The sequence below is a fragment of the Myotis davidii genome, unplaced genomic scaffold, assembly GCF_000327345.1.
Source record: "Myotis davidii unplaced genomic scaffold, ASM32734v1 scaffold1017, whole genome shotgun sequence".
Classification (NCBI taxonomy): Eukaryota; Metazoa; Chordata; class Mammalia; order Chiroptera; family Vespertilionidae; genus Myotis; species Myotis davidii.
The window spans coordinates 217,921-228,560 of NW_006288361.1; the positions used below are offsets into that span (position 1 = coordinate 217,921).

The window sequence follows — 10,640 nt, forward strand, 5'->3', positions numbered from 1 at the left end:
AGTGGCAGGGGGCTTCTTCCTGCTTTCCCTTTCGCCTCCCTGCATTGTGCCTACATATGCAAATTAACCGCCATTTTGTTGTCAGTTAACTGCCATCTGAGTTGGCAGTTAATTTGCATATAGCCCTGATTAGCCAATTGAAAGGGTATTGTTGTACGCCAATTACCATTTTTCTCTTTTATTATATCGGATATGGGATATGAAGGAGAGGAAGAAGTCAGGGGTAGTGCCTAGGTTTCTGGCTATTTACAATATATAAAGTCATCACAAATGACTTTATATAGTTTACTTTATATAGTTTACTTAAGTTTACTTTCCTTTTGCACATAGTAGATACCCTTTTGAATACAAAAGAGATTAGGAAATCCTTCCCTTTTTTCCCTCCCCACCCTTAAATTTCTCAACTTCTCCAGTTCTCATGGCTAATGGAAGATAAACATTTTTTTAAAAAAAAATTAAGTAAAGTTGGTGTACAATCTTAAATTGGTCATATTAATTTCAGATGTTTAACATAGTGGTTTGACATTTTATATCTTATATCATGATCACCCTGCTAATTCTAGAATCATCTGTCACCATGTAAGCTTATCATGGTATTTTTTAAAAATATATTTTATTGAGTTTTTACAGAGAGGAAGGGAGAGGGTTAGAAAGTTAGAAACATCGATGAGAGAGAAATATCACTCAGCTACCTCCTGCACACCCTCTACTGGGGATGTGCCCGCAACCAAGGTATATGCCCTTGACCAGAATCAAACCTGGGACCCTTGAGTCCGCAGGCCAACACTCTATCCACTGAGCCAAACTGGTCAGGGCTATCATGGTATTTTTTACTATATTCCCTTCCCATTTTCATCCATCTCCCCACCCGCTCCCTCCTGGTAACCATCCTTTTGGTCTCTGTTTCACTGAGTCTGTTTTTGGTCTGTTTTGTTAGATTCCACATGTAAGTGGAACCATACAGTAATTGTCTTTCTCTGCCTGACTTATTTCATTTAGTGTAATACCCTCTAGGTCAGCCGTGGGCAAACTAGGGCCCGCAGGCCGGATCCGGCCCGTTTGAAATGAATAAAACTAAAAAAAAAAAAAAAAAGACCATACCCTTTTATGTAATGATGTTTACTTTGAATTTATATTAGTTCACACAAACACTCCATCCATGCTTCTGTTCCGGCCCTAAGGTCCAGTTTAAGAACCCATTGTGGCCCTCGAGTCAAAAAGTTTACCCACCCCTGCTCTAGGTCCATCCATGTTGTTGCAAATGGCAAGATTTCATTCTTTTTTTATTGCAGCAATAAAAAAGAATGAAATATTTCCATTTGCATATATATATATATAATCACATTGTTTTTATCCATTCATCTATCGATGGACACCTAGGTTGCTTCCATATTTTTGCTATTATAAATAATGCTACAATGAACATAGGGGTACATAAATCTTTTCAAATTAATGTTTTCCTTTCCTTTGGATAAAGATTAACTATTAAGCGCTACATAAAAATGAACATAAAAAAGACTGCTGGACTCTGGAGTTTAGAGGGTAGCCTTTCTTTCACTGCATTTCCCCAGGCACACGAGTTCCCAGTAGGAGATGAGCTTTGAGAATATTCTTTTGCCCTTTGGAAGAGAAGCCCATTCTCGAGCTCCTTCATGTAACAAGGGAGAAAAGTTATGCCCCTCCCAGCTGGTATTGCTCAGAGTGAATATTGACCTCTGATCCATGAGGTCATGGTTCTGTTCCAGATTAGGGAACATACATGGATTTTAAGTTTAATTCTCAGTTGGGGGAGGGAGGGGATGCACAGCAGGCAGCTAATTAGTGATTCTCTCAGCATTGATGTATTTATCTCTCCCCCTTTCTTCCTCTCTCCAAAATCAATAAAAATATATTTTTAAAAGTATATATAAAAAAAAGTTATGCCCCTTCCTTGAGGATCTGAAAAGCTAGGTGGTTGGAATTCCAAAGTAAACACTTTCTGTAGCGTTTTCTTTAGAACAATTTAGCTATTGAATGAGATAGCAAGCAGACTGCAAAGTGCACATTACCAAGTGATCGTACCCTTCCCAAACATACTAAAGAGCTTACCACAGAATAAAATTTAAATTACAGACTGGAATATGGAGTGAAAACTAGCAAAATGGAATGGAAAGGGAAAATATAAACTTCTAAACAAAATTTTAGGAAATTAATGGTATAAACCTGGTGTGGGGAAAAAAATCTAGCTGAGCAGTGGTTTATATGAAAAATACCATGGGTTTTAGGTTAACCGCCAGCTCCATGGAGCCAACAGTACCATTTTGGCTTGTAAAGAAATGAGTGTAATCTTTGGCTGCCTCGTAGAAGTATAATATCCTAGTAATGGGAAACTTCAGTTTCCTCATCTGCAAGATTGGGGGCTGGATTAGATGATTTCCAAGTCCCATACAGCTCTATGATTTTCTAAGTGTATGTCTCTATGACTTTAAAGTTCTAAACCTGAACTGCTACCTTTTCAGGAAATGACTATAGAAAAGATATATAGGCTTGATGAAAGTAGATAATCCATTTTAATCTCATTGACTTTATAGCTTGACTGATCTTGGGGGGTGAGGGGATCTTTCTATGTGCCGAAGTGACCCACAAATACTTCCCCAACACACGTGTGACAATGAGACAAACTTGAGAACATGTATTTCCCACCATGTCCAGCTTTACTCAAAACTATTTTTCTTGAGGTGGCAAGCTTGAGCAACCAGTTTTTCTTGAAGTTTGCCTGATACATATGTTTATGGTGAGCTGTACTGTCATTCCTCTGTCTTGCCATAGCCATGGAGGGCCCCTCCCAAGCCAACTAGCTGCCTATTGACATTGGTAATCAAGGATTTGAGAAGCAGAAATCAAGGTCAACATGAGGCAATGACAGAAAGGACTAGAAAGCCCTAGTACACAAGGCCCCCTTACTAGGCTCTGCTGTATATGGGCTGAGGGAGGGCATGGATCCAAGTTTTAGCCACAGTGTAATAGGCAGTCTGTGATGGTTTTGTGGGTAACCAGTGAGCTTCCTCCCTCCATTGCTGCTACCATTCTCTTCTGGACCACTAAGCTGGCATTTTCAGACATTTTAAACATCTTTTGAGAAAAATGCAACAAAAGAGACCAATCATGGGGAAAGCAAAGCTTTAATAAAAAATAGAATTCCAAATATTTCAACTGGGATTTCTTTGTCTAGCTAAGAGATTTAGACAGTGGATCAGAGAGTCTGTAATTCCTTCTTGTTCTGAAATTAACCAGGTGTATGCCCTTGGGCAAGCCACGCAACAACCTGGGGTCCCATTTCCTCACTTGCAAAATGAGGAACCCCATCTAGCTACTTCCAAGAGTGTCGGGGTATCTTTAGGCTGCCCTTGTTTATGGAGGATCCCTGACCTAGGAACAGACTATATACTGAACAGGGAAGGAATTATATATAGACTTGGAGGTGATCTCTGTAAAGCCAGTGAGAAGGAGGACCCTAGAATCTTAAGAGGAAGGGTAACAAGCAAGAACTGAAATCACAGGACTCCCAGGTTCCTGCCCCAGGTAAGTCCCTCCCAGGTACTGACTGAGGGGTCACATTTCCTCTCTAATAAAAGGAGTCCCCCGTTCTTGCCCCAGGTAAGTGCGTCCCGGGTTCTGTCTGAGCTGCCCTCTTTTATGGAGGATCCCTGACCTAGGAACAGACTATATACTGAACAGGGAAGGAATTATATATAGACTTGGAGGTGATCTCTGTAAAGCCAGTGAGAAGGAGGACCCTAGAATCTTAAGAGGAAGGGTAACAAGCAAGAGCTGAAATCACAGGACTCCCAGGTTCCTGCCCCAGGTAAGTCCCTCCCAGGTACTGACTGAGTTGCTCTGTGTCTCACTTTCTTAACTCATCAGGTAGAAGAGGTCACAGAGGGTGGGGCTGTGAACATTGAGAATACATTCTCAATGTTCTGGAAAGAGGACAGAGGTAGCAGAAAGGCCAGAAGAGGAGTTTCCAGGGCACATTAGCCTCAATTGACTATCCCATTCTCTTTCCAGATTGGAAGGGACACAGGAGCCAGGTTAGCTTCGGCTTCCCTGGCTTCTTACCTTATCTGCATCACCTCACCAGCACAGTCACCAGCTTGGGCAAGGAAATCAAGATCTTGAACCAAAAGGGGTAAGTCCAGGGGATGCTGAATTAGATGGGCTTTTGGAGATTTTTGTGGGATCCATAGGGGAGAGGACTTTCTTTTATTTTTTTTTATTGTGATATAATATACATAACATGAATGTTACCACTGTAACCATTTTTAAATATACAATTCAGTGGAGAGGCCTTTTCTGGTAATTCCGTTATCTCCCTATACCAGTGATGGCGACCCTATGACACGAGTGTCAGAGGTGACACGCGAACTCATTTTTTTTTGGTTGATTTTTCTTTGTTAAATGGCATTTAAATATATAAAATAAATATCAAAACTATAAGTCTTTGTTTTACTGTGGTTGCAAATATCAAAAAATTTCTATATGTGACACGGCACCAGAGTTAAGTTAGGGTTTTTCAAAATGCTGACATGTGGAGCTCAAAAGGTTTGCCATCACTGCCCTATACTAATGAAGATTGTGGGCCCCCTGCTAGCAAAGTTCTTGATTAGTCTTGCAGGATCAGACTGCTGGGTCCCATCAGTTAGGCTTGGCTTCTGCAATAGAGGAACACCCCAAAATGCCAGAAACAGGACAGGAAAAAAATTATTCAGTGGTCATTTCCCCTTGATACAGGGTGAGATCATACTTGCTGCTGTGTCCCTTTAATTTTTATCTCTGCCTCGGCCCTAACCACTTGTCCAGACCTGTGGTTTGCCCTTGGGCCTGTTTTCTTTTATTATACTGCATTTTTGTTCTCTGATTTCTGGCTTATTCTGACAATGAAAAACCTATTTCTTCTGGGATCAGCCTTGTCTTCCCCTTCACTGACCCTGCATACCTTACTTGTCAGATATGATTGACAGCTTCTTCTCTCTACTTGAGCTTCAATCCCACATCCCTGACTGCGTACTGGTCATTTCCTCTAGAATGTGCCAGTCATGGTTCTGCCAAGCATATCTCAACATGTCCCAAAACAACCTCCTCCCCCTCCCCCTCCCCCTCCCCACTCTCCCAGCCCCAAACAATCATGGATAAGAACAAACCTTGGCTTTACCCCCGCCCACTCCCCATCCCCCAACTTCTTTTTTTGCTACAAACCAGCAGCTCTTATAACCTCTGAGCTCCTGTCAATAGTTCATTGAGTCATTCAGACAAGAAGCAAAGTCTTCTTTGATTTAATCTCCTTTCAATGCCATTCAGTCCCTAAGAACAATCAGATTTTCCTTCAAAACTCTGATGGATACCTTGTATCCATCCTTCCCTCCTCCCTCCCTCCCTCCCGCCCCCCCCCAAAACCATGCCCATTTCTAGGTCCTTACCACCTCTAATATCATCTAGTGCTTGCCCACTCTTCCCCTGATTGGCGTTCCTGTGCCAGACCTTTATTAATCAAGTCGTATCTGTTCAAAACCTGAAGTTCTCCCCTATTCCTACCATGTAGGCTTCTTAACCTTATCAGACTGTTCAGTTCCCTCAATTTGATTCCATTCTGGAAAGTCCTTCTGCCAGGCAGCTATATTGTAATAGAAAGTTAAATGAACGTGGAATGAGTGGACCTGCTTTCAGATCCTAGCTTTATACTCATCAGAACCACTCTTGGATCCCCCTTTGAAAAATGGGGATGATAATATGTACATCATAGGGAATTTTATGAGGATTCAATGAGATAAATACGTGTGGAGGCAGGTTAGCAATATACTCAGAACTCACATTTGAACAGACTCCCTTGGTTCAAATCCAGGCTTTTCTACTCAGTAACCATGTGACCTGGAACAAGTTCCTTAATCTCTCTGGGCTTCGTGTTTTTCGTCTGTAAAACAGAGATATAACCGTGCATACCTCCTAGGTCTGTAGTGACATTCACATGAGATAATGTATATAAAATGCTTAATACATGCCTGGCACATTGCAAGCTGTAATAGGCGTAAGCTATTACTATTATTAGGTGCAAGAGACCGAATCAGCACTTAATAAATGTTTGCTACGTTTGTTGATGAATTCATCTTATCCATATGATCTCATTGCCCACTAATTGTTACTACGCACATTCCTGTGCCACCCTTCCTCCAGACAGGCTGACCACCTTGACTTTCATTAAAACATCTTCCACTTTCCTTGCCTTTGGTTCTAGTACTTCTCTTTTCTAGAATGGCATAATTTCTCTTCCCTGCCTATCCAAATTCTTCCCATTCTTTAAAGTCTGTCCTAAATCCTGCCTCCATGAAACTCTTGTCTGTACTTACTGTTTTCTCACTTTCCTAAACCAGTTACCCCTGATTCAGCATATGGTACCCTCAGGTACTGTTTCCTTTGTACTCATTTTACGTCTTCAACTAGTCTGGAAGATGTTCACCAGTCTAGCATTGTTTCAGAATGCATAGTAAACACAGTGAATATTTAATCTCCTAGACCCGTGGTCAGCAAACTGCGGCTCGCAGCTCTTCGGCCCCTTGAGTGTGGCTCTTCCTAAGCCTTAGGAGTACTCTAATTAAGTTAATAACAATGTACCTACCTATATGGTTTAAGTTTAAAAAATTTGGCTCTCAAAAGAAATTTCAATCGTTGTACTGTTGATATTTGGCTCTGTTGACTAATGAGTTTGCCAACGACTGTACTAGACTATCTTATCAACTCAAACTATCTCTTGGAATCATATTCCCTGATTATATTTAGGGTGGAATTTGAAAAAAGGGAAACACACTTAGTTGTGTGAGGGTGAGAAAGGGTCCAGAATTCTGAAACAACTTTTCAGAACTAGAGTCTCTTATCGATAGAGTGGCACCTGAAAGTGGGCAGATGAGGGGGTGAGGGATAAGGAGTTCCTGCTACACGGGATAAGGTCCTTGGCCTCTGGGCCAACGTGTTGGAGAAATGCTTAAGGAGGGGGGCTCAGCAGTTGAGGGGCTGGAGGCAGACCATAGCTGACACAGACAGGAAAGTGTCCCCATTCAAATTTGGTTCTTGCTGTGACAGGCTTTGCCTTTAACTAGTTTCTCAAGTTCTTACACCTTTACACAACATTTGCCCTATTGAGAAACTGGTTTTGCATGAAACTTCCCATGGCTTTAGGCAAATATCCATGACGGTGTTTGCATACCGTTGGGGTTTTACCCCTCCCAAATGTACCAATAAAGATGAAGTGGCATTCAGATGACGTGATATGAAGGACATCACTGCAGCCTCAAAACTGAAAATGCCAGAACTATGTGAAAGGTTCATACCAGGATTTCACAATCACAGTGAAGATGCAAGAAAGACTAGCCCAGATGCAAGGTAAAGAGCGTTGTCTTTACCCCAGTTCTCACAAAGCCTCCTCTGCAGCCTACATGGATCTCCCGTCTCTGAACTCCTGTAGTACATATTATCTAGACTACACAGTTCAATCCTGAATTATACAGTGTCTTCTAAAAATTCTCTGTGTGTTAGTTGTGTTCCCCTACCTCGTTGCAAGTCCCTGAGAAGATAGACTATCTCTCATACTCTTTTGCTCTCTCCTGTGGAGCTCCTCAATACACTTCAGTGCTGGGCACAATAAGATTCTCAACAAGTGTTGACGATATGTTTTGGGAAATGTGAATTCATGAAAAGTGGCTCCACCAAGGAGAAATAGAAGACCTCTTTGTTGAAGTGGTGGGCAGCCCTAGCTGGTTTGGCTCAGCAGATGGAGTGTTGGCCTGCAGACCGAAGGGCCCCAGGTTTGATTCTAGCCAAGGGCACATGCCTGGGTTGCAGGCTCCATCCCCATTAGGGGGTGTGCAGGAGCAGCAACAATGATTCTCTCATCATTGATGTTTCTATCTCTCTCCCTCTCCCTTCCTCTCTGAAATTGATGTTTCTATCTCTCTCCTCCTCTCCCTCCCTCTCTGAAATCAATAAAAATACATATTTTGTAAAAAGTGGTGGGCTTAGGGAGTTCCATCATCATTTACGGTGCTGTCAGCAGCACCAGCCTCCTTTCATCAGTCAGGGAGTCAACTGGGGTTGTAGTGAGAATTAAGTGAGATAATGGTATGTAAACACAGTGGTTGGCCATGAGAGATGCTCAATACTTGTTGGCTCTTTCTCCTTTCCTTCTCTTGAGTATCCTGCCCAAAGTTATAAAAAAATTAAGTGCCAGCCTCTCTTGTTTTTTAAGCTACAGTACAGTTAGGACACAGGGTCCCAGAGCTTTCCCACTTAGGAGAGAGCAGTGTTTGCCCTAGTGTCTGAGATCCCTTCCCAGTTCCCTTTCTCCCCCTCAACCATGAAGGCCATACAGTAAGAGCTGTGAGGAGCATCAGAAATCCTCTGACTCAACCGCTTTATTTTGTAGATGAGGAAACTTGGGGTTCAGGAAAGAGCAGTTGAGGATGGTGGAGGGAGGATCTGTGGGCTCTGGAGTCAGGTAGAATTGGACTCTCATCCCAGTGCCGCCACTTTTTAGCTGTGGGATTTGGGGGAGTCTCTTCACATCTTGGAGCCTCAATTTTCTCATCTTTAAAGTGGGTGGGTAACAATGCCAACTACCGGGGTTGTAGTGAGAATTAAGTGAGATAATGGTATGTAAGCACAGTACTTGGCAATGAGAGATGCTCAATACTTGTTGGCTCTTTCCCCTTTCCTTCTCTTGAGTATCCTGCCCAAATTATAAAAAAAAATTAAGTGCTAGCCTCTCTTGTGTTTTAAGCTAGGTAGTCTTTCAATCACATACTAAAGCTAGTCTTCTATCCACTAGAAAATTAGGGTGAACCATTAAAATTTTTTAAAATTACCTTCACTGGGGATTTGGGCCAATTTGTATGCCTCACAGATAAAAGAAACTAAAAGACAGGAATGCTGAATTTCACAGTGAAATTCAGAGGTCTTGAGGTTTTACCCATTTCTGACTACAGTGTTTGAACTCCTGGGACTTCTAAAATAATACTGATGGCCTTTTACCCTTTAAAATAAAAAATCGAGTCTCTGATATATTTACATGCTTTGACTTTCAACATGATATTTTTCACCTGTTTTTCTTAAGACGTACTCTTCTGCCCATTAGTCATCAATTGGAGCTAAACACTGCTGTTGAGGTCTGTTAAAGAAATAAGAAATCTGTATTGGTAATGATCATTGTGGACTTGTGAGGGGGTTTAGTCTCAGAAATGAAATGGACATATATATCATTTGTAAAAATTAATGCTTGATGATAAACCTTTCTTTCACATGCTGGAGAAGATTTACGGGAATCATTATTTCTTTTTAAAATTTTAGCTAGTTAATATTCATTGTGTTTGGTTGCAATATATCTTTAAGCATGAAGCAGAGCTAGGATGAGACCAGAACAACAATCTCAGCATGAAATACCTCCTCCTTGTGACTGTTCAATGATCAAATTGTGATTACTGATTCATCATTTGGTGAATCAGGAAGGTCTTAAAGGAAGAGGAACAAAGCAGGAGCAAACCTCCCCGAAGTTTTCTCTGTGGGAGGTGTGGTAGGCAGAATAATGGTTCCTCAAAGTCCCTGTCCTAATCCTCAGGACCTGTGAATGTTAGGCTACATGGCAAGGGGGAATTAAAAATGCAAAGGGAATTAAAGTTGCTAATTAGCAAACTTTAACAAAGGGGAATTATTCTGGATTATTCAGGTGGGCCCAATGTCCCCTCAAAGGTCCTTTATAGGAGAAAAAGGGGCAGAGGAGAACCAGAGAGAGGGTAAGTGATGTGAGAAGAACTCTACCCACTGTTGCTAGCTTTGAAGATGGAAGAAGGGGCCATGAGCCAAGGAATATGGCAGCCTCTGGAAGCTGGAAATGGCCAGAAAATGGATTTCCCCCTAGAGCAGTGGTTCTCAACCTTGGCTGCACATTAGAATCACTTGGGAATCTTGTTAAAATCCTGATTTCTGGACCTCATCCTCTGGAAATTCTGTTTCTTTGTTACTAATGATGAGGCCCAGAAATCAGGATTTTAACAAGATTCCCAGGTGATTCTAATGTGCAGCCAAGGTTGAGAACCACTGCCCTAGAGCATCCAGAGGGAAACACAGCCCTGCTGACACCTTGACTTTAGCCCAGCAAGATCTATTTTAGATGCCTGAATTCCAGAACTTTAAGATAATACCTCTGTGTTGTTTTCAGCCACTAAGTTTGTGGTAACTTACTTACATCAGTGATACCAAAATAGTACAAAAGGTTTCTCCAAACAAAGGCTGACAGACCATTTTGCCCAAAAGATGCTGCCTGCCATTCTGGGATTTCACATAATCATGGGCAACCTTTAAAGTTCCCAAAGGAACTGAGACATGGGGAAAGGCTGAAGATCAATGTCAAGGGGGCATAGTGATCAGCAGTTAGTAAAGAATGCTTCTCACAGAGATGCAAATCAAAACAACAATGCAGTACCATCTCGCACCTGTCAGATGGCTATCATCAACAAATCAACAAACTACAAGTGCTGGTAAGGATGTGGAGAAAAAGGAACCCTCGTGCACTGTCGGTGGGAATGCAGACTGGTGCAGCCACTGTGGAGAACAGTATGGAG

At 41.8% G+C, this 10,640-nt stretch overlaps 1 protein-coding gene and 1 long non-coding RNA gene across 2 annotated transcripts in view; one reads left to right on the forward strand and one right to left on the reverse strand.

Moving 5' to 3' along the window:
* The first annotated feature begins 3,902 nt into the window (after window positions 1-3,902).
* The window catches only part of DUSP16 (dual specificity phosphatase 16), a 106,066-nt gene continuing 99,328 nt past the window's right edge, over window positions 3,903-10,640 (forward strand). The window contains exon 1 of the mRNA XM_015561674.1: window positions 3,903-4,168. The gene's annotated coding sequence lies outside the window, so the exon portion shown is untranslated. The remainder of the gene's footprint in view (window positions 4,169-10,640) is intronic.
* Window positions 9,132-10,640, reverse strand: part of LOC102768133 — a 10,572-nt gene continuing 9,063 nt past the window's right edge. Inside the window, exon 3 of the long non-coding RNA XR_435477.2 lies at window positions 9,132-9,190. This is a non-coding gene — a long non-coding RNA (uncharacterized LOC102768133). The remainder of the gene's footprint in view (window positions 9,191-10,640) is intronic.